Source organism: Lactuca saligna, chromosome 9 (genome assembly GCF_052625555.1).
Source record: "Lactuca saligna cultivar CGN05327 chromosome 9, ASM5262555v1, whole genome shotgun sequence".
Classification (NCBI taxonomy): domain Eukaryota; kingdom Viridiplantae; phylum Streptophyta; class Magnoliopsida; order Asterales; family Asteraceae; genus Lactuca; species Lactuca saligna.
In genome coordinates, this window is record NC_136425.1 from 104,194,232 (window position 1) to 104,201,688 (window position 7,457).

A 7,457-nucleotide genomic window follows, 5' to 3' on the forward strand; every position below is an offset into this window, starting at 1 on the left:
TTGATCTTGAAGAAATTCAAGAGTCAAGTGGTGAAGGAACTTCAAACTCTAGCCCTCAACTTGAGGAGGAAACTCCTGTTGAGCCAATTGACGAATCTACACCTCTGAGGCGTTCCACGAGAGTTAGGAGTGCACCTGAGCATTACTATGGATTCCATATTACTGCAGAAGGTGAGACACTTATTACTGATGGGACACTAGTAAGTCAAGATGACCCTAACAGCTACGAGGAAGCCATGGCAGGCCCCGAGTCTGATAAATGGAAAGAGGCTATGGATAGCGAGATACAATCCATGTATGACAATCAAGTTTGGAACTTGGTTGAGAATGTACCAGGTCGAAAGACTGTAGGGTGCAAATGGGTCTTCAAGAAGAAGACTGACATGGATGGTAAAGTACACACTTATAAGGCTAGACTGGTTGCAAAGGGCTTCTCTCAAATTCCTGGAGTGGATTATGATGAGACCTTTTCTCCGGTAGCCAAGATTAAGTCTATTCGGGTTCTGTTAGCCATAGCCGCATTTCATGACTACGAAATTTGGCAAATGGATGTCAAAACCGCTTTTCTTAATGGAAAGTTGGCTGAAGATGTTTTCATGAGTCAGCCAGAGGGTTTTGTCAGCAACGAGTACCCTAATAGAGTGTGTAAGCTTGAGAAGTCCATTTATGGATTAAAGCAAGCACCTCGCAGATGGAATCTTTGATTTGATGAAAAGGTCAAGGAATTTGGCTTTTCTAGGAGTGAAGATGAATCTTGTGTGTATGTCAAGGCTAGTGGGAGTATAGTTAGCTTTTTGGTATTGTATGTGGATGACATACTACTCATAGGAAATGACATTCCAACCCTGCAGGAAGTAAAGTCCTGGCTTGGAAAGTGTTTCACTATGAAGGACCTTGGTGAAGCTGCCTATATTTTAGGGATAAGGATCTTGAGAGATCGGAGTAAAAGATTAATTGGACTTAGTCAAAGTACCTACTTGGATAAGGTGCTGAAGAGATTCAGCATGCAAGACTCCAAGAAAGGAGAGTTGCCCATCCAGAGTAACGCCAAACTGAGTAAGACACAAAGCCCTAGCACTGAGGCTGAGATAGCACAAATGAGTCGAGTACCTTATGCTTCGGCTGTAGGATCGATCATGTATGCTATGACGTGTACTCGACCTGATGTAGCTTTTGCCCTGAGCATGGTTAGCAGGTTTCAGGGGAACCCTAGCAAGGCACACTGGACTGCGGTAAAGAATTTTCTCAAGTACCTACGAAGGACTAAGGACTGGGTCCTTACCCTCGGTGGGAGTGATGACTTGAGAGTTGTAGGGTATAGTGATGCTAGCTTCCAGACTGATAGGGATAACTTCCGCTCTCAGTCGGGCTGGGTCTTTACCCTAAATGGAGGAGCAATTTCTTGGAAGAGTTCCAAGCAAGAGACAGTGGCAGATTCTACTTGTGAATTAGAGTATATTGCAGCTAGCGAGGCGGCAAAGGAGGCGTTATGGCTGAGGAACTTCAATGGAGACCTTGGAGTTGTACCAGCTATTAAAGAGCCAATGGAAATTTTCTGTGATAGTGAAAGTGCTGTTGCCTTAGCCAAGGAACCAAGGGATCACGGGAGATCCAGACACATCGACAGAACATACCATTTCATCAGACATCGGATCGAAGAAGGACTCCTCGTGGCAAAGAGGGTATCATCAGATGAGAATCCGGCAGATCCCCTCACGAAGGGACTGACTCGGGTTAAGCATCTCCAGCATGCTCGGAGCATAGGGCTGAAGGATGATATTAGATTTAGTAGTTAGATAACCTCGAAATTTGTAAAGTGTAATTGACATCTGATGATGAATAAAAGTGTTTTATTTATGAGTAAAGTGTTGCTATCTCTTGTCGATGGCTTACTATATTTCTTTTACATGTTTTGACTTCCAGAATAATTTTGTTTGGTATAACATATTATTCAAACCTCCACAGTCGGTCATATGTCGGAAGTAGATATGAATCAAGACTGTCATGTTTGGTTGTAGAGGTCTTGGACAAGGCTACAGCAATCATGAGTGCTCAAAAGTTCTGAGCATTGGACTCAACCCACGCTCACTGGAATCACTTCATGGAATTCTATCTCGAGTGATCGTGAGACGGTAATATCGTATAAGTCTTCAACCCTAGAGATATGATTTGTTACTTACAAGTTGGTTATGCATTGATTGTACGAAAAACGCATTGGTAACTCGATGTTATAAATCGTGCTCTTGTGTGTAATTCAATGAGTGGTAGAACAAACATATGAGTCGAAGTTTATCTGTTCCTTCTTGGATTAGAAGCTGATATCTGGGCCCCTCGATGATTTTGCTTTAACCTATGTACCGGGCCCGGTCAGAACTAAGTTGATGTGTTCAATTAAGTTCTTTGTCTAACAAATCGGAAATCGGGAAACAAACTGTTGGACAATAAGTAAGACATTGTTCTGTGTATTTGTCCGACTGATATCTAGAACAGAGGATTATATGATCACTTATCTTAAATGGTGTACCATCATCTTCTCAATTCCGAGAAACCTTGTAAAGACCTACGATTGTCGATCGGTTCCTGAAGTCATACTTGCAGTAATAGTTATTAGACTTATCCAAGTGGGAGACTTTTGGATAAGGTGTCTAAGTCCATAACTATTTCTGGTATGTACTTGACCCGACCCGGCATGGTCCATTTGGGTTGAATGGCACCGTGCAATTGGATAGACTAAATGAGAGAAATAACACTTGGAGATTATTAATATATTATAAGTTCTAATATATTAATAATCTCCAAGCGTTATTTCTCTCATTTAGTCTATCCAATTGCACGGTGCCATGCAACCCAAATGGACCATGCCGGGTCGGGTCAAGTACATACCAGAAATAGTTATGGACTTAGACACCTTATCCAACAGTCTCCCACTTGGATAAGTCTAATAACTATTACTGCAAGTATGACTTCAGGAACCGATCGGCAATCATAGCTCTTTACAAGGTTTCACGGAACTGAGAAGATGATGGTACACCATTTAAGATAAGTGATCATATAATCCTCTGTTCTAGATATCAGTCGGACAAATACACGGAACAATGTCTTACTTATTGTCCAACAGTTTGTTTCCCGATTTCCGATTTGTTCGACAAAGAACTTAATTGAACACATCAACATAGTTCTGACCGGGCCCGGTACATAGGTTAAAGCAAAATCATCGAGGGGCCCAGATAACAGCTTCTAATCCAAGAAGGAACAGATAAACTTCGACTCATATGTTTGTTCTACCACTCATTGAATTACACACAAGAGCACGATTTATAACATCGAGTTACCAATGCGTTTTTCGTACAATCAATGCATAACCAACTTGTAAGTAACAAATCATATCTCTAGGTTTGAAGACTTATACGATATTACCGCCTCACGATCACTTGAGATAGAATTCCATGAAGTGATTCCAGTGAGCGTGGGTTGAGTCCAATGCTCAGAACTTTTGAGCACTCATGATTGCTGTAGCGTTGTCCAAGACCTCTACAACCAAACATGACAGTCTTGATTCATATCTACTTCCGACATATGACCGACTGTGGAGGTTTGAATAATATGTTATACCAAACAAAAATTATTCTGGAAGTCAAAACATGCAAAAGAAATATAGTAAACGATCAACAAGAGATAGCAACACTTTACTCATAAATAAACCACTTTTATTCATCATCAGATGTCAATTACACTTTACAAATTTCGAGGTTATCTAACTACTAAATCTAATATCATCCTTCAGCCCTATGCTCCGAGCATGCTGGAGATGCTTAACCCGAGTCAGTCCCTTCGTGAGGGGATCTGCCGGATTCTCATCTGATGATACCCTCTTTGCCACGAGGAGTCCTTCTTCGATCCGATGTCTGATGAAATGGTATTTTCTGTCGATGTGTCTGGATCTCCCGTGATCCCTTGGTTCCTTGGCTAAGGCAACAACACTTTCACTATCACAGAAAATTTCCATTGGCTCTTTAAAAGCTGGTACAACTCCAAGGTCTCCAATGAAGTTCCTCAGCCATAACGCCTCCTTTGCCGCCTCGCTAGCTGCACTATACTCTGATTCACAAGTAGAATTTGCCACTGTTTCTTGCTTGGAACTCTTCCAAGAAATTGCTCCTCCATTTAGGGTAAAGACCCAGCCCGACTGAGAGCGGAAGTTATCCCTATCAGTCTGGAAGCTAGCATCACTATACCCTACAACTCTCAAGTCATCACTCCCACCGAGGGTAAGGACCCAGTCCTTAGTCCTTCGTAGGTACTTGAGAATATTCTTTACCGCAGTCCAGTGTGCCTTGCCAGGGTTCCCCTGAAACCTGCTAACCATGCTCAGGGCAAAAGCTACATCAGGTCGAGTACACGTCATAGCATACATGATCGATCCTACAGCCGAAGCATAAGGTACTCGACTCATTTGTGCTATCTCAGCCTCAGTGCTAGGGCTTTGTGTCTTACTCAGTTTGGCGTTACTCTGGATGGGCAATTCTCCTTTCTTGGAGTCTTGCATGCTGAATCTCTTCAGCACCTTATCCAAGTGGGTACTTTGACTAAGTCCAATTAGTCTTTTACTCCGATCTCTCAAGATCCTTATCCCTAAAATATAGGCAGCTTCACCAAGGTCCTTCATAGCGAAACACTTTCCAAGCCAGGAGTTTACTTCCTGCAGGGTTGGAATGTCGTTTCCTATGAGTAGTATGTCATCCACATACAATACCAAAAAGCTAACTATACTCCCACTAGCCTTGACATACACACAAGATTCATCTTCACACCTAGAAAAGCCAAATTCCTTGACCTTTTCATCAAAGCAAAGATTCCATCTGCGAGGTGCTTGCTTTAATCCATAAATGGACTTCTCAAGCTTACACACTCTATTAGGTTACTCGTTGCTGACAAAACCCTATGGCTGACTCGTGTAAACATCTTCAGCCAACTTTCCATTAAGGAAAGCGGTTTCGACATCCATTTGCAAAATTTCATAGTCATGAAATGCGGCTATGGCTAACAGAACCCGAATAGACTTAATCTTGGCTACCGGAGAAAAGGTCTCATCATAATCCACTCCAGGAATTTGAGAGAAGCACTTTGCAACCAGTCTAGCCTTATAAGTGTGTACTTTACCATCCATGTCGGTCTTCTTCTTGAAGACCCATTTGCACCCTACAGTCTTTCGACCTGGTACATTCTCAACCAAGTTCCAAACTTGATTGTCATACATGGATTGTATCTCGCTATCCATAGCCTCTTTCCATTTAGCAGACTCGGGGCCTGCCATGGCTTCCTCGTAGCTATTAGGGTCATCTTGACTTACTAGTGTCCCATCACCAATAAGTGTCTCACCTTCTGCAGTAATATGGAATCCATAGTAATGCTCAGGTGCACTCCTAACTCTCGTGGAACGCCTCAGAGGTACAGATTCGTCAATTGGCTCAACAGGAGTTTCCTCCTCAAGTTGAGGGCTAGATTTTGAATTTCCATCACCACTTGACTCTTGAATTTCTTCAAGATCAATTTGCCTCTCACTGTCTCCTTGGCTTATAAACTCTCTTTCTGGAAAGACTCTTCTTCTTGCTACAAAGACCACATTGTCACTAGGTCTGTAGAAGAGGTAACCAAAGGATTGCTGTGGGTAGCCGATGAAAATACACCTCTCGCTTCGGGGTTCGAGCTTATCATGAGTCTCACGTCTCACGAAAGCCTCGCAACCCCAAATCTTGATGTGGTCTAGTTTAGGTACTTTACCAGTCCACATCTCGTGAGGAGTTTTGGCTACTTTCTGTGTAGGGACTAGATTAAGGATATGGGCGGCAGTCTCTAAGGCATACCCCCAGAATGAGATTGGTAGCGAAGCTCGACTCATCATGGAACGAACCATGTCCAACAAGGTTCGATTACGCCTCTCAGCCACACCATTCAACTGTGGTGTCCTGGGAGGTGTCAATTGTGAGACAATCCCACATTCCCTTAGATAGTCGAGGAACTCTGAACTAAGATACTCAGCACCCCGATCGGATCAAAGCATCTTAATGTTCCTGCCCAATTGATTCTCGACTTCCTGTTTAAATTCCTTAAACTTCTCGAAAGTCTCTGACTTATGCTTGATTAAGTAGACATATCCATATCTACTGTAATCATCAGTAAAAGTCAAATAATAATGATTAGCATCCCTTGTGGCATGTTTGAATGGCCCACACACATCCGTGTGTATAAGGTCCAACAAACCTTCACCCCTTTCACACGAGATTGTGAAGGGTGACATTTGTCATTTTTCCAAGTAAGCATGATTCGCAACTATCATCTGACTTTAGGTCAAATGACTCCAAGACTCCATCCTTTTGGAGTTGGCCTATGCGTTTCTTGCTTATATGTCCAAGACGACAATGCCATAATGATGCTTTATCCAAGTTATTATTATTAGTAGAATCAATACACAAAACATTATTTCCTAAGTTATCTACAACAGACACAGCTTCATACACACCATCACAAGGTAATGCTTTAAAATAAAGAACATTATTAAAGAAAGCATCAATAGAACCAACTTCATTATTAAACGAAAAGGTAAACCCTTGTTTGTACAAAGCATGAAAGGAAATAATATTTCTTGCCATTCCTGGCGAGTAACAACACTTATTCAAATCTAAACTAAACCCACTACTTAGCGATAAAGTATAAACTCCAATCTTGGTGACAGGTGAAGCTTTCCTATTCCCCATGATCAAGTTTATTCTTCCTTGCTCCACATTGTCACTTCTTCTTAGTCCCTGCAAGTCACAACAAATATGAATACCACAACCGGTATCAAGGACCCAAGATTTAGAATGGGGTGAGTTATTAGAAATGATAGTGTAAATACCTGCATGGTTGGGTTTGACTTTCCCATCCTTCACATCCTGCTGGTACTTTGGTCAGTTCCGCTTCCAATGAGCTTTTTCATGGCAATAGAAGCAATCAACCTCTTTTGGGTCAGAAGAAGGAGTAATGAAACCTTTCTTGGTTCCACTTGAAGAAGAGCCATCAAGGGTCCGAGCCTTGGTACCCTTCGAAGATCTCTTTCTCTTCCTCCCTCGACTTTTCCCGATTGCCAAAACCGGAGTTGAGTTTGGAGTAGGAGTGATAGCAATGGACTTCCCCTTAAGACCTGTTTCTGCGGTCTTGAGAAGTCCCTGAAGTTTGCTGAGGGTGACCTCTTCCTTGTTTATGTGATATGTCATGCGGAATTTATCATAGCACGATGGTAAGGAGTGCAAAATGATATGTATTGCAAGCTCCTCAGGGAAGTTCACATTAAGCTTCAGCAAACGATCCACATACCTTTGCATTTTCTGCATGTGGCTCGTGACGGAATCTCCGTCCTTCATCATGGTTGTTATCATGGAGCAGATGATTTTGTACCTCTCTTGTCGTGCACTTTGATG